The sequence below is a fragment of the Pristiophorus japonicus genome, chromosome 8 (genome assembly GCF_044704955.1).
Source record: "Pristiophorus japonicus isolate sPriJap1 chromosome 8, sPriJap1.hap1, whole genome shotgun sequence".
NCBI lineage: Eukaryota > Metazoa > Chordata > Chondrichthyes > Pristiophoridae > Pristiophorus > Pristiophorus japonicus.
In genome coordinates this window covers 175,440,472-175,467,532 of record NC_091984.1, presented here as the reverse complement: position 1 = coordinate 175,467,532, position 27,061 = coordinate 175,440,472, and the positions used below count along the sequence as shown (strand labels likewise).

General features: G+C 45.8%; 19 non-coding genes across 19 annotated transcripts; all 19 read left to right on the top strand.

Annotated features, from left to right (window-relative positions):
• Nucleotides 1–379: 379 nt before the first annotated feature.
• On the top strand, nucleotides 380–461 carry trnal-cag (transfer RNA leucine (anticodon CAG)). The gene has a single exon. It is a non-coding gene; the product is annotated as a tRNA-Leu (tRNA).
• Nucleotides 462–1,424: 963 nt separating this feature from the next.
• Nucleotides 1,425–1,506, top strand: trnal-cag (transfer RNA leucine (anticodon CAG)). Its single transcript has one exon. It is a non-coding gene; the product is annotated as a tRNA-Leu (tRNA).
• Nucleotides 1,507–2,480: 974 nt separating this feature from the next.
• trnal-cag (transfer RNA leucine (anticodon CAG)) lies at nucleotides 2,481–2,562 on the top strand. Its single transcript has one exon. It is a non-coding gene; the product is annotated as a tRNA-Leu (tRNA).
• A 973-nt stretch (nucleotides 2,563–3,535) lies between these two features.
• Nucleotides 3,536–3,617, top strand: trnal-cag (transfer RNA leucine (anticodon CAG)). Its single transcript has one exon. It is a non-coding gene; the product is annotated as a tRNA-Leu (tRNA).
• Nucleotides 3,618–5,625: 2,008 nt separating this feature from the next.
• trnal-cag (transfer RNA leucine (anticodon CAG)) lies at nucleotides 5,626–5,707 on the top strand. The gene has a single exon. It is a non-coding gene; the product is annotated as a tRNA-Leu (tRNA).
• A 973-nt stretch (nucleotides 5,708–6,680) lies between these two features.
• Nucleotides 6,681–6,762, top strand: trnal-cag (transfer RNA leucine (anticodon CAG)). Its single transcript has one exon. It is a non-coding gene; the product is annotated as a tRNA-Leu (tRNA).
• A 2,028-nt stretch (nucleotides 6,763–8,790) lies between these two features.
• On the top strand, nucleotides 8,791–8,872 carry trnal-cag (transfer RNA leucine (anticodon CAG)). The gene has a single exon. It is a non-coding gene; the product is annotated as a tRNA-Leu (tRNA).
• A 963-nt stretch (nucleotides 8,873–9,835) lies between these two features.
• trnal-cag (transfer RNA leucine (anticodon CAG)) lies at nucleotides 9,836–9,917 on the top strand. Its single transcript has one exon. It is a non-coding gene; the product is annotated as a tRNA-Leu (tRNA).
• Nucleotides 9,918–10,890: 973 nt separating this feature from the next.
• Nucleotides 10,891–10,972, top strand: trnal-cag (transfer RNA leucine (anticodon CAG)). Its single transcript has one exon. It is a non-coding gene; the product is annotated as a tRNA-Leu (tRNA).
• Nucleotides 10,973–11,945: 973 nt separating this feature from the next.
• Nucleotides 11,946–12,027, top strand: trnal-cag (transfer RNA leucine (anticodon CAG)). Its single transcript has one exon. It is a non-coding gene; the product is annotated as a tRNA-Leu (tRNA).
• A 964-nt stretch (nucleotides 12,028–12,991) lies between these two features.
• Nucleotides 12,992–13,073, top strand: trnal-cag (transfer RNA leucine (anticodon CAG)). Its single transcript has one exon. It is a non-coding gene; the product is annotated as a tRNA-Leu (tRNA).
• Nucleotides 13,074–14,036: 963 nt separating this feature from the next.
• On the top strand, nucleotides 14,037–14,118 carry trnal-cag (transfer RNA leucine (anticodon CAG)). The gene has a single exon. It is a non-coding gene; the product is annotated as a tRNA-Leu (tRNA).
• Nucleotides 14,119–17,173: 3,055 nt separating this feature from the next.
• Nucleotides 17,174–17,255, top strand: trnal-cag (transfer RNA leucine (anticodon CAG)). Its single transcript has one exon. It is a non-coding gene; the product is annotated as a tRNA-Leu (tRNA).
• A 2,009-nt stretch (nucleotides 17,256–19,264) lies between these two features.
• Nucleotides 19,265–19,346, top strand: trnal-cag (transfer RNA leucine (anticodon CAG)). The gene has a single exon. It is a non-coding gene; the product is annotated as a tRNA-Leu (tRNA).
• Nucleotides 19,347–20,319: 973 nt separating this feature from the next.
• Nucleotides 20,320–20,401, top strand: trnal-cag (transfer RNA leucine (anticodon CAG)). The gene has a single exon. It is a non-coding gene; the product is annotated as a tRNA-Leu (tRNA).
• A 973-nt stretch (nucleotides 20,402–21,374) lies between these two features.
• Nucleotides 21,375–21,456, top strand: trnal-cag (transfer RNA leucine (anticodon CAG)). The gene has a single exon. It is a non-coding gene; the product is annotated as a tRNA-Leu (tRNA).
• Nucleotides 21,457–22,419: 963 nt separating this feature from the next.
• trnal-cag (transfer RNA leucine (anticodon CAG)) lies at nucleotides 22,420–22,501 on the top strand. The gene has a single exon. It is a non-coding gene; the product is annotated as a tRNA-Leu (tRNA).
• Nucleotides 22,502–24,519: 2,018 nt separating this feature from the next.
• On the top strand, nucleotides 24,520–24,601 carry trnal-cag (transfer RNA leucine (anticodon CAG)). Its single transcript has one exon. It is a non-coding gene; the product is annotated as a tRNA-Leu (tRNA).
• A 2,018-nt stretch (nucleotides 24,602–26,619) lies between these two features.
• On the top strand, nucleotides 26,620–26,701 carry trnal-cag (transfer RNA leucine (anticodon CAG)). The gene has a single exon. It is a non-coding gene; the product is annotated as a tRNA-Leu (tRNA).
• Nucleotides 26,702–27,061: the final 360 nt, after the last annotated feature.

Below are 27,061 nucleotides of genomic sequence, written 5' to 3'. Positions count from 1 at the left end.
TCATGTCCCAAAACGCTTTACAGCCAATGAAGTATTTTTAAAGTGAGTCACTGTTGTAATGTGGGAAATGGCGCAGCCAGTATGCACACAGCACGATCCCACAAACAGCAATGCGTTCATGACCAGATAATCTGTTTTTGTCAGTGATGTTGATATAGGAATAAATATTGAATGAATGTTGTAACTGGTTTGTCCCAACATGCACCTAATTTCTGTTGTTGCCCTGTGGATACGTAGGTTCCTGTGACCGGTATGTTGCAAAATCGTTTCTCGAGAGTTGACTGTCTACCACTTTAATTGCCTTAATTATTATTTTCCGCATGGCAAAGTCACATTTCACTCAACGGTCACTCGTTCCAGAACAGAAGCTGCGTCCAGTGGTAGCGTGGCCGAGCGGTCTAAGGCGCTGGATCCAGGTTCCAGTCTCTTCGGAGGCGTGGGTTCAAATCCCACCGCTGCCAGAATTTTCCCTGCGTAACACTTGCATTCTGTCAGCACAAGCATGGGCACCTGTTTCACAATGGGGCCATTTTGGTGTGGAAAAGTAGTTGGACTGTGAGCGGTGCCTTTAGTTTGTTGGCAAATGGCAATACCATCGAAGAGTTTGATGTCACCACTTGAAAATTGAAGGCCAGTTGAGCATGCTTTTTGCACGCTGGCTGCATTTGTGTGGGTAAAAAGTAAATGTCAAAAGTGGGATTGGAAACCACGCCGCTAGAAGTGGGCTTGGCACCCACGTCCCAGAATACACCAACCTTTGGTAAGATAAGGGTTACAGTCTTTGAGTTTGGCACCTTAAACCACTCGGCCACCCTGACAATGAACTGCAGAAAAGCGTGCTCCAATTCTGCACATTTACTGAGTTGCATCACAATCCTTCCTCCTGTGCAATCACACAACACGTACATTGTTACGACATCACTTAACAGGCAGCGCCAGTCATTAAGTTTATCATGCCTGCAATGCAACCAACACACGTATTTCTCACAACAGCTCGCATTTTGCCAGCTATCGGGTAAAATTTTCTGCAGTGTGTTGGCGCCTTTCATGTCCCAAAACGCTTTACAGCCAATGAAGTATTTTTAAAGTGAGTCACTGTTGTAATGTGGGAAATGGCGCAGCCAGTATGCACACAGCACGATCCCACAAACAGCAATGTGTTCATGACCAGATAATCTGTTTTTGTCAGTAATGTTGATATAGGAATAAATATTGAATGAATGTTGTAACTGGTTTGTCCCAACATGCACCTAATTTCTGTTGTTGCCCTGTGGATACGTAGGTTCCTGTGACCGGTATGTTGCAAAATCGTTTCTCGAGAGTTTACTGTCTACCACTTTAATTGCCTTAATTATTATTTTCCGCATGGCAAAGTCACATTTCACTCAACGGTCACTCGTTCCAGAACAGAAGCTGCTTCCAGTGGTAGCGTGGCCGAGCGGTCTAAGGCGCTGGATCCAGGTTCCAGTCTCTTCGGAGGCGTGGGTTCAAATCCCACCGCTGCCACAATTTTCCCTGCGTAACACTTGCATTCTGTCAGCACAAGCATGGGCACCTGTTTCACAAATGGGGCCATTTTGGTGTGGAAAAGTAGTTGGACTGTGAGCGGTGCCTTTAGTTTGTTGGCAAATGGCAATACCATCGAAGAGTTTGATGTCACCACTTGAAAATTGAAGGCCAGTTGAGCATGCTTTTTGCACGCTGGCCGCATTTGTGTGGATAAAAACTAAATGTCAGAAGTGGGATTGGAAACCACGCTGCTAGAAGTGGGCTTGGCACCCACGTCCCAGAATACACCAACCTTTGGTAAGGTAAGGGTTACAGTCTTTGAGTTTGGCACCTTAAACCACTCGGCCACCCTGACAATGAACCGACTGCAACTGCAGAAAAGCGTGCTCCAATTCTGCACATTTACTGAGTTGCATCACAATCCTTCCTCCTGTGCAATCACACAACACGTACATTGTTACGACATCACTTAACAGGCAGCGCCAGTCATTAAGTTTATCATGCCTGCAATGCAACCAACACACGTATTTCTCACAACAGCTCGCATTTTGCCAGCTATCGGGTAAAATTTTCTGCAGTGTGTTGGCGCCTTTCATGTCCCAAAACGCTTTACAGCCAATGAAGTATTTTTAAAGTGAGTCACTGTTGTAATGTGGGAAATGGCGCAGCCAGTATGCACACAGCACGATCCCACAAACAGCAATGTGTTCATGACCAGATAATCTGTTTTTGTCAGTGATGTTGATATAGGATTAAATATTGAATGAATGTTGTAACTGGTTTGTCCCAACATGCACCTAATTTCTGTTGTTGCCCTGTGGATACGTAGGTTCCTGTGACCGGTATGTTGCAAAATCGTTTCTCGAGAGTTTACTGTCTACCACTTTAATTGCCTTAATTATTATTTTCCGCATGGCAAAGTCACATTTCACTCAACGGTCACTCGTTCCAGAACAGAAGCTGCTTCCAGTGGTAGCGTGGCCGAGCGGTCTAAGGCGCTGGATCCAGGTTCCAGTCTCTTCGGAGGCGTGGGTTCAAATCCCACCGCTGCCACAATTTTCCCTGCGTAACACTTGCATTCTGTCAGCACAAGCATGGGCACCTGTTTCACAATGGGGCCATTTTGGTGTGGAAAAGTAGTTGGACTGTGAGCGGTGCCTTTAGTTTGTTGGCAAATGGCAATACCATCGAAGAGTTTGATGTCACCACTTGAAAATTGAAGGCCAGTTGAGCATGCTTTTTGCACGCTGGCCGCATTTGTGTGGATAAAAAGTAAATGTCAGAAGTGGGATTGGAAACCACGCCGCTAGAAGTGGGCTTGGCACCCACGTCCCAGAATACACCAACCTTTGGTAAGGTAAGGGTTACAGTCTTTGAGTTTGGCACCTTAAACCACTCGGCCACCCTGACAATGAACCGACTGCAACTGCAGAAAAGCGTGCTCCAATTCTGCACATTTACTGAGTTGCATCACAATCCTTCCTCCTGTGCAATCACACAACACGTACATTGTTACGACATCACTTAACAGGCAGCACCAGTCATTAAGTTTATCATGCCTGCAATGCAACCAACACACGTATTTCTCACAACAGCTCGCATTTTGCCAGCTATCGGGTAAAATTTTCTGCAGTGTGTTGGCGCCTTTCATGTCCCAAAACGCTTTACAGCCAATGAAGTATTTTTAAAGTGAGTCACTGTTGTAATGTGGGAAATGGCGCAGCCAGTATGCACACAGCACGATCCCACAAACAGCAATGTGTTCATGACCAGATAATCTGTTTTTGTCAGTGATGTTGATATAGGAATAAATATTGAATGAATGTTGTAACTGGTTTGTCCCAACATGCACCTAATTTCTGTTGTTGCCCTGTGGATACGTAGGTTCCTGTGACCGGTATGTTGCAAAATCGTTTCTCGAGAGTTGACTGTCTACCACTTTAATTGCCTTAATTATTATTTTCCGCATGGCAAAGTCACATTTCACTCAACGGTCACTCGTTCCAGAACAGAAGCTGCGTCCAGTGGTAGCGTGGCCGAGCGGTCTAAGGCGCTGGATCCAGGTTCCAGTCTCTTCGGAGGCGTGGGTTCAAATCCCACCGCTGCCAGAATTTTCCCTGCGTAACACTTGCATTCTGTCAGCACAAGCATGGGCACCTGTTTCACAATGGGGCCATTTTGGTGTGGAAAAGTAGTTGGACTGTGAGCGGTGCCTTTAGTTTGTTGGCAAATGGCAATACCATCGAAGAGTTTGATGTCACCACTTGAAAATTGAAGGCCAGTTGAGCATGCTTTTTGCACGCTGGCCGCATTTGTGTGGATAAAAAGTAAATGTCAGAAGTGGGATTGGAAACCACGCCGCTAGAAGTGGGCTTGGCACCCACGTCCCAGAATACACCAACCTTTGGTAAGGTAAGGGTTACAGTCTTTGAGTTTGGCACCTTAAACCACTCGGCCACCCTGACAATGAACTGCAGAAAAGCGTGCTCCAATTCTGCACATTTACTGAGTTGCATCACAATCCTTCCTCCTGTGCAATCACACAACACGTACATTGTTACGACATCACTTAACAGGCAGCGCCAGTCATTAAGTTTATCATGCCTGCAATGCAACCAACACACGTATTTCTCACAACAGCTCGCATTTTGCCAGCTATCGGGTAAAATTTTCTGCAGTGTGTTGGCGCCTTTCATGTCCCAAAACGCTTTACAGCCAATGAAGTATTTTTAAAGTGAGTCACTGTTGTAATGTGGGAAATGGCGCAGCCAGGATGCACACAGCACGATCCCACAAACAGCAATGTGTTCATGACCAGATAATCTGTTTTTGTCAGTGATGTTGATATAGGAATAAATATTGAATGAATGTTGTAACTGGTTTGTCCCAACATGCACCTAATTTCTGTTGTTGCCCTGTGGATACGTAGGTTCCTGTGACCGGTATGTTGCAAAATCGTTTCTCGAGAGTTTACTGTCTACCACTTTAATTGCCTTAATTATTATTTTCCGCATGGCAAAGTCACATTTCACTCAACGGTCACTCGTTCCAGAACAGAAGCTGCTTCCAGTGGTAGAGTGGCCGAGCGGTCTAAGGCGCTGGATCCAGGTTCCAGTCTCTTCGGAGGCGTGGGTTCAAATCCCACCGCTGCCACAATTTTCCCTGCGTAACACTTGCATTCTGTCAGCACAAGCATGGGCACCTGTTTCACAATGGGGCCATTTTGGTGTGGAAAAGTAGTTGGACTGTGAGCGGTGCCTTTAGTTTGTTGGCAAATGGCAATACCATCGAAGAGTTTGATGTCACCACTTGAAAATTGAAGGCCAGTTGAGCATGCTTTTTGCACGCTGGCCGCATTTGTGTGGATAAAAAGTAAATGTCAGAAGTGGGATTGGAAACCACGCCGCTAGAAGTGGGCTTGGCACCCACGTCCCAGAATACACCAACCTTTGGTAAGGTAAGGGTTACAGTCTTTGAGTTTGGCACCTTAAACCACTCGGCCACCCTGACAATGAACTGCAGAAAAGCGTGCTCCAATTCTGCACATTTACTGAGTTGCATCACAATCCTTCCTCCTGTGCAATCACACAACACGTACATTGTTACGACATCACTTAACAGGCAGCGCCAGTCATTAAGTTTATCATGCCTGCAATGCAACCAACACACGTATTTCTCACAACAGCTCGCATTTTGCCAGCTATCGGGTAAAATTTTCTGCAGTGTGTTGGCGCCTTTCATGTCCCAAAACGCTTTACAGCCAATGAAGTATTTTTAAAGTGAGTCACTGTTGTAATGTGGGAAATGGCGCAGCCAGTATGCACACAGCACGATCCCACAAACAGCAATGCGTTCATGACCAGATAATCTGTTTTTGTCAGTGATGTTGATATAGGAATAAATATTGAATGAATGTTGTAACTGGTTTGTCCCAACATGCACCTAATTTCTGTTGTTGCCCTGTGGATACGTAGGTTCCTGTGACCGGTATGTTGCAAAATCGTTTCTCGAGAGTTTACTGTCTACCACTTTAATTGCCTTAATTATTATTTTCCGCATGGCAAAGTCACATTTCACTCAACGGTCACTCGTTCCAGAACAGAAGCTGCTTCCAGTGGTAGCGTGGCCGAGCGGTCTAAGGCGCTGGATCCAGGTTCCAGTCTCTTCGGAGGCGTGGGTTCAAATCCCACCGCTGCCAGAATTTTCCCTGCGTAACACTTGCATTCTGTCAGCACAAGCATGGGCACCTGTTTCACAATGGGGCCATTTTGGTGTGGAAAAGTAGTTGGACTGTGAGCGGTGCCTTTAGTTTGTTGGCAAATGGCAATACCATCGAAGAGTTTGATGTCACCACTTGAAAATTGAAGGCCAGTTGAGCATGCTTTTTGCACGCTGGCCGCATTTGTGTGGATAGAAACTAAATGTCAGAAGTGGGATTGGAAACCACGCCGCTAGAAGTGGGCTTGGCACCCACGTCCCAGAATACACCAACCTTTGGTAAGGTAAGGGTTACAGTCTTTGAGTTTGGCACCTTAAACCACTCGGCCACCCTGACAATGAACCGACTGCAACTGCAGAAAAGCGTGCTCCAATTCTGCACATTTACTGAGTTGCATCACAATCCTTCCTCCTGTGCAATCACACAACACGTACATTGTTACGACATCACTTAACAGGCAGCGCCAGTCATTAAGTTTATCATGCCTGCAATGCAACCAACACACGTATTTCTCACAGCAGCTCGCATTTTGCCAGCTATCGGGTAAAATTTTCTGCAGTGTGTTGGCGCCTTTCATGTCCCAAAACGCTTTACAGCCAATGAAGTATTTTTAAAGTGAGTCACTGTTGTAATGTGGGAAATGGCGCAGCCAGTATGCACACAGCACGATCCCACAAACAGCAATGTGTTCATGACCAGATAATCTGTTTTTGTCAGTGATGTTGATATAGGATTAAATATTGAATGAATGTTGTAACTGGTTTGTCCCAACATGCACCTAATTTCTGTTGTTGCCCTGTGGATACGTAGGTTCCTGTGACCGGTATGTTGCAAAATCGTTTCTCGAGAGTTTACTGTCTACCACTTTAATTGCCTTAATTATTATTTTCCGCATGGCAAAGTCACATTTCACTCAACGGTCACTCGTTCCAGAACAGAAGCTGCTTCCAGTGGTAGCGTGGCCGAGCGGTCTAAGGCGCTGGATCCAGGTTCCAGTCTCTTCGGAGGCGTGGGTTCAAATCCCACCGCTGCCACAATTTTCCCTGCGTAACACTTGCATTCTGTCAGCACAAGCATGGGCACCTGTTTCACAATGGGGCCATTTTGGTGTGGAAAAGTAGTTGGACTGTGAGCGGTGCCTTTAGTTTGTTGGCAAATGGCAATACCATCGAAGAGTTTGATGTCACCACTTGAAAATTGAAGGCCAGTTGAGCATGCTTTTTGCACGCTGGCCGCATTTGTGTGGATAAAAAGTAAATGTCAGAAGTGGGATTGGAAACCACGCCGCTAGAAGTGGGCTTGGCACCCACGTCCCAGAATACACCAACCTTTGGTAAGGTAAAGGTTACAGTCTTTGAGTTTGGCACCTTAAACCACTCGGCCACCCTGACAATGAACCGACTGCAACTGCAGAAAAGCGTGCTCCAATTCTGCACATTTACTGAGTTGCATCACAATCCTTCCTCCTGTGCAATCACACAACACGTACATTGTTACGACATCACTTAACAGGCAGCGCCAGTCATTAAGTTTATCATGCCTGCAATGCAACCAACACACGTATTTCTCACAACAGCTCGCATTTTGCCAGCTATCGGGTAAAATTTTCTGCAGTGTGTTGGCGCCTTTCATGTCCCAAAACGCTTTACAGCCAATGAAGTATTTTTAAAGTGAGTCACTGTTGTAATGTGGGAAATGGCGCAGCCAGTATGCACACAGCACGATCCCACAAACAGCAATGTGTTCATGACCAGATAATCTGTTTTTGTCAGTGATGTTGATATAGGATTAAATATTGAATGAATGTTGTAACTGGTTTGTCCCAACATGCACCTAATTTCTGTTGTTGCCCTGTGGATACGTAGGTTCCTGTGACCGGTATGTTGCAAAATCGTTTCTCGAGAGTTTACTGTCTACCACTTTAATTGCCTTAATTATTATTTTCCGCATGGCAAAGTCACATTTCACTCAACGGTCACTCGTTCCAGAACAGAAGCTGCTTCCAGTGGTAGCGTGGCCGAGCGGTCTAAGGCGCTGGATCCAGGTTGCAGTCTCTTTGGAGGCGTGGGTTCAAATCCCACCGCTGCCACAATTTTCCCTGCGTAACACTTGCATTCTGTCAGCACAAGCATGGGCACCTGTTTCACAATGGGGCCATTTTGGTGTGGAAAAGTAGTTGGACTGTGAGCGGTGCCTTTAGTTTGTTGGCAAATGGCAATACCATCGAAGAGTTTGATGTCACCACTTGAAAATTGAAGGCCAGTTGAGCATGCTTTTTGCACGCTGGCCGCATTTGTGTGGATAAAAAGTAAATGTCAGAAGTGGGATTGGAAACCACGCCGCTAGAAGTGGGCTTGGCACCCACGTCCCAGAATACACCAACCTTTGGTAAGGTAAGGGTTACAGTCTTTGAGTTTGGCACCTTAAACCACTCGGCCACCCTGACAATGAACCGACTGCAACTGCAGAAAAGCGTGCTCCAATTCTGCACATTTACTGAGTTGCATCACAATCCTTCCTCCTGTGCAATCACACAACACGTACATTGTTACGACATCACTTAACAGGCAGCGCCAGTCATTAAGTTTATCATGCCTGCAATGCAACCAACACACGTATTTCTCACAACAGCTCGCATTTTGCCAGCTATCGGGTAAAATTTTCTGCAGTGTGTTGGCGCCTTTCATGTCCCAAAACGCTTTACAGCCAATGAAGTATTTTTAAAGTGAGTCACTGTTGTAATGTGGGAAATGGCGCAGCCAGTATGCACACAGCACGATCCCACAAACAGCAATGTGTTCATGACCAGATAATCTATTTTTGTCAGTGATGTTGATATAGGAATAAATATTGAATGAATGTTGTAACTGGTTTGTCCCAACATGCACCTAATTTCTGTTGTTGCCCTGTGGATACGTAGGTTCCTGTGACCGGTATGTTGCAAAATCGTTTCTCGAGAGTTGACTGTCTACCACTTTAATTGCCTTAATTATTATTTTCCGCATGGCAAAGTCACATTTCACTCAACGGTCACTCGTTCCAGAACAGAAGCTGCTTCCAGTGGTAGCGTGGCCGAGCGGTCTAAGGCGCTGGATCCAGGTTCCAGTCTCTTCGGAGGCGTGGGTTCAAATCCCACCGCTGCCAGAATTTTCCCTGCGTACCACTTGCATTCTGTCAGCACAAGCATGGGCACCTGTTTCACAATGGGGCCATTTTGGTGTGGAAAAGTAGTTGGACTGTGAGCGGTGCCTTTAGTTTGTTGGCAAATGGCAATACCATCGAAGAGTTTGATGTCACCACTTGAAAATTGAAGGCCAGTTGAGCATGCTTTTTGCACGCTGGCCGCATTTGTGTGGATAAAAAGTAAATGTCAGAAGTGGGATTGGAAACCACGCCGCTAGAAGTGGGCTTGGCACCCACGTCCCAGAATACACCAACCTTTGGTAAGGTAAGGGTTACAGTCTTTGAGTTTGGCACCTTAAACCACTCGGCCACCCTGACAATGAACTGCAGAAAAGCGTGCTCCAATTCTGCACATTTACTGAGTTGCATCACAATCCTTCCTCCTGTGCAATCACACAACACGTACATTGTTACGACATCACTTAACAGGCAGCGCCAGTCATTAAGTTTATCATGCCTGCAATGCAACCAACACACGTATTTCTCACAACAGCTCGCATTTTGCCAGCTATCGGGTAAAATTTTCTGCAGTGTGTTGGCGCCTTTCATGTCCCAAAACGCTTTACAGCCAATGAAGTATTTTTAAAGTGAGTCACTGTTGTAATGTGGGAAATGGCGCAGCCAGTATGCACACAGCACGATCCCACAAACAGCAATGCGTTCATGACCAGATAATCTGTTTTTGTCAGTGATGTTGATATAGGAATAAATATTGAATGAATGTTGTAACTGGTTTGTCCCAACATGCACCTAATTTCTGTTGTTGCCCTGTGGATACGTAGGTTCCTGTGACCGGTATGTTGCAAAATCGTTTCTCGAGAGTTTACTGTCTACCACTTTAATTGCCTTAATTATTATTTTCCGCATGGCAAAGTCACATTTCACTCAACGGTCACTCGTTCCAGAACAGAAGCTGCTTCCAGTGGTAGCGTGGCCGAGCGGTCTAAGGCGCTGGATCCAGGTTCCAGTCTCTTCGGAGGCGTGGGTTCAAATCCCACCGCTGCCAGAATTTTCCCTGCGTAACACTTGCATTCTGTCAGCACAAGCATGGGCACCTGTTTCACAATGGGGCCATTTTGGTGTGGAAAAGTAGTTGGACTGTGAGCGGTGCCTTTAGTTTGTTGGCAAATGGCAATACCATCGAAGTGTTTGATGTCACCACTTGAAAATTGAAGGCCAGTTGAGCATGCTTTTTGCACGCTGGCCGCATTTGTGTGGATAAAAAGTAAATGTCAGAAGTGGGATTGGAAACCACGCCGCTAGAAGTGGGCTTGGCACCCACGTCCCAGAATACACCAACCTTTGGTAAGGTAAGGGTTACAGTCTTTGAGTTTGGCACCTTAAACCACTCGGCCACCCTGACAATGAACCGACTGCAACTGCAGAAAAGCGTGCTCCAATTCTGCACATTTACTGAGTTGCATCACAATCCTTCCTCCTGTGCAATCACACAACACGTACATTGTTACGACATCACTTAACAGGCAGCGCCAGTCATTAAGTTTATCATGCCTGCAATGCAACCAACACACGTATTTCTCACAACAGCTCGCATTTTGCCAGCTATCGGGTAAAATTTTCTGCAGTGTGTTGGCGCCTTTCATGTCCCAAAACGCTTTACAGCCAATGAAGTATTTTTAAAGTGAGTCACTGTTGTAATGTGGGAAATGGCGCAGCCAGTATGCACACAGCACGATCCCACAAACAGCAATGTGTTCATGACCAGATAATCTGTTTTTGTCAGTGATGTTGATATAGGATTAAATATTGAATGAATGTTGTAACTGGTTTGTCCCAACATGCACCTAATTTCTGTTGTTGCCCTGTGGATACGTAGGTTCCTGTGACCGGTATGTTGCAAAATCGTTTCTCGAGAGTTTACTGTCTACCACTTTAATTGCCTTAATTATTATTTTCCGCATGGCAAAGTCACATTTCACTCAACGGTCACTCGTTCCAGAACAGAAGCTGCTTCCAGTGGTAGCGTGGCCGAGTGGTCTAAGGCGCTGGATCCAGGTTCCAGTCTCTTTGGAGGCGTGGGTTCAAATCCCACCGCTGCCACAATTTTCCCTGCGTAACACTTGCATTCTGTCAGCACAAGCATGGGCACCTGTTTCACAATGGGGCCATTTTGGTGTGGAAAAGTAGTTGGACTGTGAGCGGTGCCTTTAGTTTGTTGGCAAATGGCAATACCATCGAAGAGTTTGATGTCACCACTTGAAAATTGAAGGCCAGTTGAGCATGCTTTTTGCACGCTGGCCGCATTTGTGTGGATAAAAAGTAAATGTCAGAAGTGGGATTGGAAACCACGCCGCTAGAAGTGGGCTTGGCACCCACGTCCCAGAATACACCAACCTTTGGTAAGGTAAGGGTTACAGTCTTTGAGTTTGGCACCTTAAACCACTCGGCCACCCTGACAATGAACCGACTGCAACTGCAGAAAAGCGTGCTCCAATTCTGCACATTTACTGAGTTGCATCACAATCCTTCCTCCTGTGCAATCACACAACACGTACATTGTTACGACATCACTTAACAGGCAGCGCCAGTCATTAAGTTTATCATGCCTGCAATGCAACCAACACACGTATTTCTCACAACAGCTCGCATTTTGCCAGCTATCGGGTAAAATTTTCTGCAGTGTGTTGGCGCCTTTCATGTCCCAAAACGCTTTACAGCCAATGAAGTATTTTTAAAGTGAGTCACTGTTGTAATGTGGGAAATGGCGCAGCCAGTATGCACACAGCACGATCCCACAAACAGCAATGCGTTCATGACCAGATAATCTGTTTTTGTCAGTGATGTTGATATAGGAATAAATATTGAATGAATGTTGTAACTGGTTTGTCCCAACATGCACCTAATTTCTGTTGTTGCCCTGTGGATACGTAGGTTCCTGTGACCGGTATGTTGCAAAATCGTTTCTCGAGAGTTTACTGTCTACCACTTTAATTGCCTTAATTATTATTTTCCGCATGGCAAAGTCACATTTCACTCAACGGTCACTCGTTCCAGAACAGAAGCTGCTTCCAGTGGTAGCGTGGCCGAGCGGTCTAAGGCGCTGGATCCAGGTTCCAGTCTCTTCGGAGGCGTGGGTTCAAATCCCACCGCTGCCACAATTTTCCCTGCGTAACACTTGCATTCTGTCAGCACAAGCATGGGCACCTGTTTCACAATGGGGCCATTTTGGTGTGGAAAAGTAGTTGGACTGTGAGCGGTGCCTTTAGTTTGTTGGCAAATGGCAATACCATCGAAGAGTTTGATGTCACCACTTGAAAATTGAAGGCCAGTTGAGCATGCTTTTTGCACGCTGGCCGCATTTGTGTGGATAAAAACTAAATGTCAGAAGTGGGATTGGAAACCACGCCGCTAGAAGTGGGCTTGGCACCCACGTCCCAGAATACACCAACCTTTGGTAAGGTAAGGGTTACAGTCTTTGAGTTTGGCACCTTAAACCACTCGGCCACCCTGACAATGAACCGACTGCAACTGCAGAAAAGCGTGCTCCAATTCTGCACATTTACTGAGTTGCATCACAATCCTTCCTCCTGTGCAATCACACAACACGTACATTGTTACGACATCACTTAACAGGCAGCGCCAGTCATTAAGTTTATCATGCCTGCAATGCAACCAACACACGTATTTCTCACAACAGCTCGCATTTTGCCAGCTATCGGGTAAAATTTTCTGCAGTGTGTTGGCGCCTTTCATGTCCCAAAACGCTTTACAGCCAATGAAGTATTTTTAAAGTGAGTCACTGTTGTAATGTGGGAAATGGCGCAGCCAGTATGCACACAGCACGATCCCACAAACAGCAATGTGTTCATGACCAGATAATCTGTTTTTGTCAGTGATGTTGATATAGGATTAAATATTGAATGAATGTTGTAACTGGTTTGTCCCAACATGCACCTAATTTCTGTTGTTGCCCTGTGGATACGTAGGTTCCTGTAATGCAAAATCGTTTCTCGAGAGTTTACTGTCTACCACTTTAATTGCCTTAATTATTATTTTCCGCATGGCAAAGTCACATTTCACTCAACGGTCACTCGTTCCAGAACAGAAGCTGCTTCCAGTGGTAGCGTGGCCGAGCGGTCTAAGGCGCTGGATCCAGGTTCCAGTCTCTTCGGAGGAGTGGGTTCAAATCCCACCGCTGCCACAATTTTCCCTGCGTAACACTTGCATTCTGTCAGCACAAGCATGGGCACCTGTTTCACAAATGGGCCATTTTGGTGTGGAAAAGTAGTTGGACTGTGAGCGGTGCCTTTAGTTTGTTGGCAAATGGCAATACCATCGAAGAGTTTGATGTCACCACTTGAAAATTGAAGGCCAGTTGAGCATGCTTTTTGCACGCTGGCCGCATTTGTGTGGATAAAAAGTAAATGTCAGAAGTGGGATTGGAAACCACGCCGCTAGAAGTGGGCTTGGCACCCACGTCCCAGAATACACCAACCTTTGGTAAGGTAAGGGTTACAGTCTTTGAGTTTGGCACCTTAAACCACTCGGCCACCCTGACAATGAACTGCAGAAAAGCGTGCTCCAATTCTGCACATTTACTGAGTTGCATCACAATCCTTCCTCCTGTGCAATCACACAACACGTACATTGTTACGACATCACTTAACAGGCAGCGCCAGTCATTAAGTTTATCATGCCTGCAATGCAACCAACACACGTATTTCTCACAACAGCTCGCATTTTGCCAGCTATCGGGTAAAATTTTCTGCAGTGTGTTGGCGCCTTTCATGTCCCAAAACGCTTTACAGCCAATGAAGTATTTTTAAAGTGAGTCACTGTTGTAATGTGGGAAATGGCGCAGCCAGTATGCACACAGCACGATCCCACAAACAGCAATGCGTTCATGACCAGATAATCTGTTTTTGTCAGTGATGTTGATATAGGAATAAATATTGAATGAATGTTGTAACTGGTTTGTCCCAACATGCACCTAATTTCTGTTGTTGCCCTGTGGATACGTAGGTTCCTGTGACCGGTATGTTGCAAAATCGTTTCTCGAGAGTTTACTGTCTACCACTTTAATTGCCTTAATTATTATTTTCCGCATGGCAAAGTCACATTTCACTCAACGGTCACTCGTTCCAGAACAGAAGCTGCTTCCAGTGGTAGCGTGGCCGAGTGGTCCAAGGCGCTAGATCCAGGTTCCAGTCTCTTCGGAGGCGTGGGTTCAAATCCCACCGCTGCCACAATTTTCCCTGCGTAACACTTGCATTCTGTCAGCACAAGCATGGGCACCTGTTTCACAAATGGGGCCATTTTGGTGTGGAAAAGTAGTTGGACTGTGAGCGGTGCCTTTAGTTTGTTGGCAAATGGCAATACCATCGAAGAGTTTGATGTCACCACTTGAAAATTAAGGCCAGTTGAGCATGCTTTTTGCACGCTGGCCGCATTTGTGTGGATAAAAAGTAAATGTCAGAAGTGGGATTGGAAACCACGCCGCTAGAAGTGGGCTTGGCACCCACGTCCCAGAATACACCAACCTTTGGTAAGGTAAGGGTTACAGTCTTTGAGTTTGGCACCTTAAACCACTCGGCCACCCTGACAATGAACTGCAGAAAAGCGTGCTCCAATTCTGCACATTTACTGAGTTGCATCACAATCCTTCCTCCTGTGCAATCACACAACACGTACATTGTTACGACATCACTTAACAGGCAGCGCCAGTCATTAAGTTTATCATGCCTGCAATGCAACCAACACACGTATTTCTCACAACAGCTCGCATTTTGCCAGCTATCGGGTAAAATTTTCTGCAGTGTGTTGGCGCCTTTCATGTCCCAAAACGCTTTACAGCCAATGAAGTATTTTTAAAGTGAGTCACTGTTGTAATGTGGGAAATGGCGCAGCCAGTATGCACACAGCACGATCCCACAAACAGCAATGCGTTCATGACCAGATAATCTGTTTTTGTCAGTGATGTTGATATAGGAATAAATATTGAATGAATGTTGTAACTGGTTTGTCCCAACATGCACCTAATTTCTGTTGTTGCCCTGTGGATACGTAGGTTCCTGTGACCGGTATGTTGCAAAATCGTTTCTCGAGAGTTTACTGTCTACCACTTTAATTGCCTTAATTATTATTTTCCGCATGGCAAAGTCACATTTCACTCAACGGTCACTCGTTCCAGAACAGAAGCTGCTTCCAGTGGTAGCGTGGCCGAGTGGTCCAAGGCGCTAGATCCAGGTTCCAGTCTCTTCGGAGGTGTGGGTTCAAATCCCACCGCTGCCACAATTTTCCCTGCGTAACACTTGCATTCTGTCAGCACAAGCATGGGCACCTGTTTCACAAATGGGGCCATTTTGGTGTGGAAAAGTAGTTGGACTGTGAGCGGTGCCTTTAGTTTGTTGGCAAATGGCAATACCATCGAAGAGTTTGATGTCACCACTTGAAAATTGAAGGCCAGTTGAGCATGCTTTTTGCACGCTGGCCGCATTTGTGTGGATAAAAAGTAAATGTCAGAAGTGGGATTGGAAACCACGCCGCTAGAAGTGGGCTTGGTACCCACGTCCCAGAATACACCAACCTTTGGTAAGGTAAGGGTTACAGTCTTTGAGTTTGGCACCTTAAACCACTCGGCCACCCTGACAATGAACTGCAGAAAAGCGTGCTCCAATTCTGCACATTTACTGAGTTGCATCACAATCCTTCCTCCTGTGCAATCACACAACACGTACATTGTTACGACATCACTTAACAGGCAGCGCCAGTCATTAAGTTTATCATGCCTACAATGCAACCAACACACGTATTTCTCACAACAGCTCGCATTTTGCCAGCTATCGGGTAAAATTTTCTGCAGTGTGTTGGCGCCTTTCATGTCCCAAAACGCTTTACAGCCAATGAAGTATTTTTAAAGTGAGTCACTGTTGTAATGTGGGAAATGGCGCAGCCAGTATGCACACAGCACGATCCCACAAACAGCAATGCGTTCATGACCAGATAATCTGTTTTTGTCAGTGATGTTGATATAGGAATAAATATTGAATGAATGTTGTAACTGGTTTGTCCCAACATGCACCTAATTTCTGTTGTTGCCCTGTGGATACGTAGGTTCCTGTGACCGGTATGTTGCAAAATCGTTTCTCGAGAGTTTACTGTCTACCACTTTAATTGCCTTAATTATTATTTTCCGCATGGCAAAGTCACATTTCACTCAACGGTCACTCGTTCCAGAACAGAAGCTGCTTCCAGTGGTAGCGTGGCCGAGTGGTCCAAAGCGCTAGATCCAGGTTCCAGTCTCTTCGGAGGTGTGGGTTCAAATCCCACCGCTGCCACAATTTTCCCTGCGTAACACTTGCATTCTGTCAGCACAAGCATGGGCACCTGTTTCACAAATGGGGCCATTTTGGTGTGGAAAAGTAGTTGGACTGTGAGCGGTGCCTTCAGTTTGTTGGCAAATGGCAATACCATCGAAGAGTTTGATGTCACCACTTGAAAATTGAAGGCCAGTTGAGCATGCTTTTTGCACGCTGGACGCATTTGTGTGGATAAAAAGTAAATGTCAGAAGTGGGATTGGAAACCACGCCGCTAGAAGTGGGCTTGGCACCCACGTCCCAGAATACACCAACCTTTGGTAAGGTAAGGGTTACAGTCTTTGAGTTTGGCACCTTAAACCACTCGGCCACCCTGACAATGAACTGCAGAAAAGCGTGCTCCAATTCTGCACATTTACTGAGTTGCATCACAATCCTTCCTCCTGTGCAATCACACAACACGTACATTGTTACGACATCACTTAACAGGCAGCGCCAGTCATTAAGTTTATCATGCCTGCAATGCAACCAACACACGTATTTCTCACAACAGCTCGCATTTTGCCAGCTATCGGGTAAAATTTTCTGCAGTGTGTTGGCGCCTTTCATGTCCCAAAACGCTTTACAGCCAATGAAGTATTTTTAAAGTGAGTCACTGTTGTAATGTGGGAAATGGCGCAGCCAGTATGCACACAGCACGATCCCACAAACAGCAATGCGTTCATGACCAGATAATCTGTTTTTGTCAGTGATGTTGATATAGGAATAAATATTGAATGAATGTTGTAACTGGTTTGTCCCAACATGCACCTAATTTCTGTTGTTGCCCTGTGGATACGTAGGTTCCTGTGACCGGTATGTTGCAAAATCGTTTCTCGAGAGTTTACTGTCTACCACTTTAATTGCCTTAATTATTATTTTCCGCATGGCAAAGTCACATTTCACTCAACGGTCACTCGTTCCAGAACAGAAGCTGCTTCCAGTGGTAGCGTGGCCGAGCGGTCTAAGGCGCTGGATCCAGGTTCCAGTCTCTTAGGAGGCGTGGGTTCAAATCCCACCGCTGCCAGAATTTTCCCTGCATAACACTTGCATTCTGTCAGCACAAGCTTGGGCACCTGTTTCACAATGGGGCCATTTTGGTGTGGAAAAGTAGTTGGACTGTGAGCGGTGCCTTTAGTTTGTTGGCAAATGGCAATACCATCGAAGAGTTTGATGTCACCACTTGAAAATTGAAGGCCAGTTGAGCATGCTTTTTGCACGCTGGCCGCATTTGTGTGGATAAAAAGTAAATGTCAGAAGTGGGATTGGAAACCACGCCGCTAGAAGTGGGCTTGGCATCCACGTCCCAGAATACACCAACCTTTGGTAAGGTAAGGGTTACAGTCTTTGAGTTTGGCACCTTAAACCACTCGGCCACCCTGACAATGAACTGCAGAGAAGCGTGCTCCAATTCTGCACATTTACTGAGTTGCATCACAATCCTTCCTCCTGTGCAATCACACAACACGTACATTGTTACGACATCACTTAACAGGCAGCGCCAGTCATTAAGTTTATCATGCCTGCAATGCAACCAACACACGTATTTCTCACAACAGCTCGCATTTTGCCAGCTATCGGGTAAAATTTTCTGCAGTGTGTTGGCGCCTTTCATGTCCCAAAACGCTTTACAGCCAATGAAGTATTTTTAAAGTGAGTCACTGTTGTAATGTGGGAAATGGCGCAGCCAGTATGCACACAGCACGATCCCACAAACAGCAATGCGTTCATGACCAGATAATCTGTTTTTGTCAGTGATGTTGATATAGGAATAAATATTGAATGAATGTTGTAACTGGTTTGTCCCAACATGCACCTAATTTCTGTTGTTGCCCTGTGGATACGTAGGTTCCTGTGACCGGTATGTTGCAAAATCGTTTCTCGAGAGTTTACTGTCTACCACTTTAATTGCCTTAATTATTATTTTCCGCATGGCAAAGTCACATTTCACTCAACGGTCACTCGTTCCAGAACAGAAGCTGCTTCCAGTGGTAGCGTGGCCGAGCGGTCTAAGGCGCTAGATCCAGGTTCCAGTCTCTTCGGAGGCGTGGGTTCAAATCCCACCGCTGCCACAATTTTCCCTGCGTAACACTTGCATTCTGTCAGCACAAGCATGGGCACCTGTTTCACAAATGGGGCCATTTTGGTGTGGAAAAGTAGTTGGACTGTGAGCGGTGCCTTTAGTTTGTTGGCAAATGGCAATACCATCGAAGAGTTTGATGTCACCACTTGAAAATTGAAGGCCAGTTGAGCATGCTTTTTGCACGCTGGCCGCATTTGTGTGGATAAAAAGTAAATGTCAGAAGTGGGATTGGAAACCACGCCGCTAGAAGTGGGCTTGGCACCCACGTCCCAGAATACACCAACCTTTGGTAAGGTAAGGGTTACAGTCTTTGAGTTTGGCACCTTAAACCACTCGGCCACCCTGACAATGAACTGCAGAAAAGCGTGCTCCAATTCTGCACATTTACTGAGTTGCATCACAATCCTTCCTCCTGTGCAATCACACAACACGTACATTGTTACGACATCACTTAACAGGCAGCGCCAGTCATTAAGTTTATCATGCCTGCAATGCAACCAACACACGTATTTCTCACAACAGCTCGCATTTTGCCAGCTATCGGGTAAAATTTTCTGCAGTGTGTTGGCGCCTTTCATGTCCCAAAACGCTTTACAGCCAATGAAGTATTTTTAAAGTGAGTCACTGTTGTAATGTGGTTAATGGCGCAGCCAGTATGCACACAGCACGATCCCACAAACAGCAATGTGTTCATGACCAGATAATCTGTTTTTGTCAGTGATGTTGATATAGGATTAAATATTGAATGAATGTTGTAACTGGTTTGTCCCAACATGCACCTAATTTCTGTTGTTGCCCTGTGGATACGTAGGTTCCTGTGACCGGTATGTTGCAAAATCGTTTCTCGAGAGTTTACTGTCTACCACTTTAATTGCCTTAATTATTATTTTCCGCATGGCAAAGTCACATTTCACTCAACGGTCACTCGTTCCAGAACAGAAGCTGCTTCCAGTGGTAGCGTGGCCGAGCGGTCTAAGGCGCTGGATCCAGGTTCCAGTCTCTTCGGAGGCGTGGGTTCAAATCCCACCGCTGCCACAATTTTCCCTGCGTAACACTTGCATTCTGTCAGCACAAGCATGGGCACCTGTTTCACAATGGGGCCATTTTGGTGTGGAAAAGTAGTTGGACTGTGAGCGGTGCCTTTAGTTTGTTGGCAAATGGCAATACCATCGAAGAGTTTGATGTCACCACTTGAAAATTGAAGGCCAGTTGAGCATGCTTTTTGCACGCTGGCCGCATTTGTGTGGATAAAAAGTAAATGTCAGAAGTGGGATTGGAAACCACGCCGCTAGAAGTGGGCTTGGCACCCACGTCCCAGAATACACCAACCTTTGGTAAGGTAAGGGTTACAGTCTTTGAGTTTGGCACCTTAAACCACTCGGCCACCCTGACAATGAACCGACTGCAACTGCAGAAAAGCGTGCTCCAATTCTGCACATTTACTGAGTTGCATCACAATCCTTCCTCCTGTGCAATCACACAACACGTACATTGTTACGACATCACTTAACAGGCAGCGCCAGTCATTAAGTTTATCATGCCTGCAATGCAACCAACACACGTATTTCTCACAACAGCTCGCATTTTGCCAGCTATCGGGTAAAATTTTCTGCAGTGTGTTGGCGCCTTTCATGTCCCAAAACGCTTTACAGCCAATGAAGTATTTTTAAAGTGAGTCACTGTTGTAATGTGGTTAATGGCGCAGCCAGTATGCACACAGCACGATCCCACAAACAGCAATGTGTTCATGACCAGATAATCTGTTTTTGTCAGTGATGTTGATATAGGATTAAATATTGAATGAATGTTGTAACTGGTTTGTCCCAACATGCACCTAATTTCTGTTGTTGCCCTGTGGATACGTAGGTTCCTGTGACCGGTATGTTGCAAAATCGTTTCTCGAGAGTTTACTGTCTACCACTTTAATTGCCTTAATTATTATTTTCCGCATGGCAAAGTCACATTTCACTCAACGGTCACTCGTTCCAGAACAGAAGCTGCTTCCAGTGGTAGCGTGGCCGAGCGGTCTAAGGCGCTGGATCCAGGTTCCAGTCTCTTCGGAGGCGTGGGTTCAAATCCCACCGCTGCCACAATTTTCCCTGCGTAACACTTGCATTCTGTCAGCACAAGCATGGGCACCTGTTTCACAATGGGGCCATTTTGGTGTGGAAAAGTAGTTGGACTGTGAGCGGTGCCTTTAGTTTGTTGGCAAATGGCAATACCATCGAAGAGTTTGATGTCACCACTTGAAAATTGAAGGCCAGTTGAGCATGCTTTTTGCACGCTGGCCGCATTTGTGTGGATAAAAAGTAAATGTCAGAAGTGGGATTGGAAACCACGCCGCTAGAAGTGGGCTTGGCACCCACGTCCCAGAATACACCAACCTTTGGTAAGGTAAGGGTTACAGTCTTTGAGTTTGGCACCTTAAACCACTCGGCCACCCTGACAATGAACCGACTGCAACTGCAGAAAAGCGTGCTCCAATTCTGCACATTTACTGAGTTGCATCACAATCCTTCCTCCTGTGCAATCACACAACACGTACATTGTTACGACATCACTTAACAGGCAGCGCCAGTCATTAAGTTTATCATGCCTGCAATGCAACCAACACACGTATTTCTCACAACAGCTCGCATTTTGCCAGCTATCGGGTAAAATTTTCTGCAGTGTGTTGGCGCCTTTCATGTCCCAAAACGCTTTACAGCCAATGAAGTATTTTTAAAGTGAGTCACTGTTGTAATGTGGGAAATGGCGCAGCCAGTATGCACACAGCACGATCCCACAAACAGCAATGTGTTCATGACCAGATAATCTGTTTTTGTCAGTGATGTTGATATAGGAATAAATATTGAATGAATGTTGTAACTGGTTTGTCCCAACATGCACCTAATTTCTGTTGTTGCCCTGTGGATACGTAGGTTCCTGTGACCGGTATGTTGCAAAATCGTTTCTCGAGAGTTGACTGTCTACCACTTTAATTGCCTTAATTATTATTTTCCGCATGGCAAAGTCACATTTCACTCAACGGTCACTCGTTCCAGAACAGAAGCTGCGTCCAGTGGTAGCGTGGCCGAGCGGTCTAAGGCGCTGGATCCAGGTTCCAGTCTCTTCGGAGGCGTGGGTTCAAATCCCACCGCTGCCAGAATTTTCCCTGCGTAACACTTGCATTCTGTCAGCACAAGCATGGGCACCTGTTTCACAATGGGGCCATTTTGGTGTGGAAAAGTAGTTGGACTGTGAGCGGTGCCTTTAGTTTGTTGGCAAATGGCAATACCATCGAAGAGTTTGATGTCACCACTTGAAAATTGAAGGCCAGTTGAGCATGCTTTTTGCACGCTGGCCGCATTTGTGTGGATAAAAAGTAAATGTCAGAAGTGGGATTGGAAACCACGCCGCTAGAAGTGGGCTTGGCACCCACGTCCCAGAATACACCAACCTTTGGTAAGGTAAGGGTTACAGTCTTTGAGTTTGGCACCTTAAACCACTCGGCCACCCTGACAATGAACTGCAGAAAAGCGTGCTCCAATTCTGCACATTTACTGAGTTGCATCACAATCCTTCCTCCTGTGCAATCACACAACACGTACATTGTTACGACATCACTTAACAGGCAGCGCCAGTCATTAAGTTTATCATGCCTGCAATGCAACCAACACACGTATTTCTCACAACAGCTCGCATTTTGCCAGCTATCGGGTAAAATTTTCTGCAGTGTGTTGGCGCCTTTCATGTCCCAAAACGCTTTACAGCCAATGAAGTATTTTTAAAGTGAGTCACTGTTGTAATGTGGGAAATGGCGCAGCCAGTATGCACACAGCACGATCCCACAAACAGCAATGTGTTCATGACCAGATAATCTGTTTTTGTCAGTGATGTTGATATAGGATTAAATATTGAATGAATGTTGTAACTGGTTTGTCCCAACATGCACCTAATTTCTGTTGTTGCCCTGTGGATACGTAGGTTCCTGTGACCGGTATGTTGCAAAATCGTTTCTCGAGAGTTTACTGTCTACCACTTTAATTGCCTTAATTATTATTTTCCGCATGGCAAAGTCACATTTCACTCAACGGTCACTCGTTCCAGAACAGAAGCTGCTTCCAGTGGTAGCGTGGCCGAGCGGTCTAAGGCGCTGGATCCAGGTTCCAGTCTCTTCGGAGGCGTGGGTTCAAATCCCACCGCTGCCACAATTTTCCCTGCGTAACACTTGCATTCTGTCAGCACAAGCATGGGCACCTGTTTCACAATGGGGCCATTTTGGTGTGGAAAAGTAGTTGGACTGTGAGCGGTGCCTTTAGTTTGTTGGCAAATGGCAATACCATCGAAGAGTTTGATGTCACCACTTGAAAATTGAAGGCCAGTTGAGCATGCTTTTTGCACGCTGGCCGCATTTGTGTGGATAAAAAGTAAATGTCAGAAGTGGGATTGGAAACCACGCCGCTAGAAGTGGGCTTGGCACCCACGTCCCAGAATACACCAACCTTTGGTAAGGTAAGGGTTACAGTCTTTGAGTTTGGCACCTTAAACCACTCGGCCACCCTGACAATGAACCGACTGCAACTGCAGAAAAGCGTGCTCCAATTCTGCACATTTACTGAGTTGCATCACAATCCTTCCTCCTGTGCAATCACACAACACGTACATTGTTACGACATCACTTAACAGGCAGCGCCAGTCATTAAGTTTATCATGCCTGCAATTCAACCAACACACGTATTTCTCACAACAGCTCGCATTTTGCCAGCTATCGGGTAAAATTTTCTGCAGTGTGTTGGCGCCTTTCATGTCCCAAAACGCTTTACAGCCAATGAAGTATTTTTAAAGTGAGTCACTGTTGTAATGTGGGAAATGGCGCAGCCAGTATGCACACAGCACGATCCCACAAACAGCAATGTGTTCATGACCAGATAATCTGTTTTTGTCAGTGATGTTGATATAGGAATAAATATTGAATGAATGTTGTAACTGGTTTGTCCCAACATGCACCTAATTTCTGTTGTTGCCCTGTGGATACGTAGGTTCCTGTGACCGGTATGTTGCAAAATCGTTTCTCGAGAGTTGACTGTCTACCACTTTAATTGCCTTAATTATTATTTTCCGCATGGCAAAGTCACATTTCACTCAACGGTCACTCGTTCCAGAACAGAAGCTGCGTCCAGTGGTAGCGTGGCCGAGCGGTCTAAGGCGCTGGATCCAGGTTCCAGTCTCTTCGGAGGCGTGGGTTCAAATCACACCGCTGCCAGAATTTTCCCTGCGTAACACTTGCATTCTGTCAGCACAAGCATGGGCACCTGTTTCACAATGGGGCCATTTTGGTGTGGAAAAGTAGTTGGACTGTGAGCGGTGCCTTTAGTTTGTTGGCAAATGGCAATACCATCGAAGAGTTTGATGTCACCACTTGAAAATTGAAGGCCAGTTGAGCATGCTTTTTGCACGCTGGCCGCATTTGTGTGGATAAAAAGTAAATGTCAGAAGTGGGATTGGAAACCACGCCGCTAGAAGTGGGCTTGGCACCCACGTCCCAGAATACACCAACCTTTGGTAAGGTAAGGGTTACAGTCTTTGAGTTTGGCACCTTAAACCACTCGGCCACCCTGACAATGAACTGCAGAAAAGCGTGCTCCAATTCTGCACATTTACTGAGTTGCATCACAATCCTTCCTCCTGTGCAATCACACAACACGTACATTGTTACGACATCACTTAACAGGCAGCGCCAGTCATTAAGTTTATCATGCCTGCAATGCAACCAACACACGTATTTCTCACAACAGCTCGCATTTTGCCAGCTATCGGGTAAAATTTTCTGCAGTGTGTTGGCGCCTTTCATGTCCCAAAACGCTTTACAGCCAATGAAGTATTTTTAAAGTGAGTCACTGTTGTAATGTGGGAAATGGCGCAGCCAGTATGCACACAGCACGATCCCACAAACAGCAATGCGTTCATGACCAGATAATCTGTTTTTGTCAGTGATGTTGATATAGGAATAAATATTGAATGAATGTTGTAACTGGTTTGTCCCAACATGCACCTAATTTCTGTTGTTGCCCTGTGGATACGTAGGTTCCTGTGACCGGTATGTTGCAAAATCGTTTCTCGAGAGTTTACTGTCTACCACTTTAATTGCCTTAATTATTATTTTCCGCATGGCAAAGTCACATTTCACTCAACGGTCACTCGTTCCAGAACAGAAGCTGCTTCCAGTGGTAGCGTGGCCGAGTGGTCTAAGGCGCTGGATCCAGGTTCCAGTCTCTTCGGAGGCGTGGGTTCAAATCCCACCGCTGCCAGAATTTTCCCTGCGTAACACTTGCATTCTGTCAGCACAAGCATGGGCACCTGTTTCACAATGGGGCCATTTTGGTGTGGAAAAGTAGTTGGACTGTGAGCGGTGCCTTTCGTTTGTTGGCAAATGGCAATACCATCGAAGAGTTTGATGTCACCACTTGAAAATTGAAGGCCAGTTGAGCATGCTTTTTGCACGCTGGCCGCATTTGTGTGGATAAAAAGTAAATGTCAGAAGTGGGATTGGAAACCACGCCGCTCGAAGTGGGCTTGGCACCCACGTCCCAGAATACACCAACCTTTGGTAAGGTAAGGGTTACAGTCTTTGAGTTTGGCACCTTAAACCACTCGGCCACCCTGACAATGAACCGACTGCAACTGCAGAAAAGCGTGCTCCAATTCTGCACATTTACTGAGTTGCATCACAATCCTTCCTCCTGTGCAATCACACAACATGTACATTGTTACGACATCACTTAACAGGCAGCGCCAGTCATTAAGTTTATCATGCCTGCAATGCAACCAACACACGTATTTCTCACAACAGCTCGCATTTTGCCAGCTATCGGGTAAAATTTTCTGCAGTGTGTTGGCGCCTTTCATGTCCCAAAACGCTTTACAGCCAATGAAGTATTTTTAAAGTGAGTCACTGTTGTAATGTGGGAAATGGCGCAGCCAGTATGCACACAGCACGATCCCACAAACAGCAATGTGTTCATGACCAGATAATCTGTTTTTGTCAGTGATGTTGATATAGGAATAAATATTGAATGAATGTTGTAACTGGTTTGTCCCAACATGCACCTAATTTCTGTTGTTGCCCTGTGGATACGTAGGTTCCTGTAATGCAAAATCGTTTCTCGAGAGTTTACTGTCTACCACTTTAATTGCCTTAATTATTATTTTCCGCATGGCAAAGTCACATTTCACTCAACGGTCACTCGTTCCAGAACAGAAGCTGTTTCCAGTGGTAGAGTGGCCGAGCGGTCTAAGGCGCTGGATCCAGGTTCCAGTCTCTTCGGAGGCGTGGGTTCAAATCCCACCGCTGCCAGAATTTTCCCTGCGTAACATTTGCATTCTGTCAGCACAAGCATGGGCACCTGTTTCACAATGGGGCCATTTTGGTGTGGAAAAGTAGTTGGACTGTGAGCGGTGCCTTTAGTTTGTTGGCAAATGGCAATACCATCGAATAGTTTGATGTCACCACTTGAAAATTGAAGGCCAGTTGAGCATGCTTTTTGCACGCTGGCCGCATTTGTGTGGATAAAAAGTAAATGTCAGAAGTGGGATTGGAAACCACGCCGCTAGAAGTGGGCTTGGCACCCACGTCCCAGAATACACCAACCTTTGGTAAGGTAAGGGTTACAGTCTTTGAGTTTGGCACCTTAAACCACTCGGCTATTTTGATAATGAACCGACTGTAACTGCAGAAAAGCGTACTCCAATTCTGCACATTTACTGAGTTGCATCACAATCCTTCCTCCTGTGCAATCACACAACACGTACATTGTTACGACATCACTTAACAGGCAGCGCCAGTCATTAAGTTTATCATGCCTGCAATGCAACCAACACACGTATTTCTCACAACAGCTCGCATTTTGCCAGCTATCGGGTAAAATTTTCTGCAGTGTGTTGGCGCCTTTCATGTCCAAAACGCTTTACAGCCAATGAAGTATTTTTAAAGTGAGTCACTGTTGTAATGTGGGAAATGGCGCAGCCAGGATGCACACAGCACGATCCCACAAACAGCAATGTGTTCATGACCAGATAATCTGTTTTTGTCAGTGATGTTGATATAGGAATAAATATTGAATGAATGTTGTAACTGGTTTGTCCCAACATGCACCTAATTTCTGTTGTTGCCCTGTGGATACGTAGGTTCCTGTGACCGGTATGTTGCAAAATCGTTTCTCGAGAGTTCACTGTCTACCACTTTAATTGCCTTAATTATTATTTTCCGCATAACAAAGTCACATTACACTCAACGGTCACTCGTTCCAGAACAGAAGCTGCTTCCAGTGGTAGCGTGGCCGAGCGGTCTAAGGCGCTGGATCCAGGTTCCAGTCTCTTCGGAGGCGTGGGTTCAAATCCCACCGCTGCCAGAATTTTCCCTGCGTAACACTTGCATTCTGTCAGCACAAGCATGGGCACCTGTTTCACAATGGGGCCATTTTGGTGTGGAAAAGTAGTTGGACTGTGAGCGGTGCCTTTAGTTTGTTGGCAAATGGCAATACCATCGAAGTGTTTGATGTCACCACTTGAAAATTGAAGGCCAGTTGAGCATGCTTTTTGCACGCTGGCCGCATTTGTGTGGATAAAAAGTAAATGTCAGAAGTGGGATTGGAAACCACGCCGCTAGAAGTGGGCTTGGCACCCACGTCCCAGAATACACCAACCTTTGGTAAGGTAAGAGTTACAGTCTTTGAGTTTGGCACCTTAAACCACTCGGCCACCCTGACAAT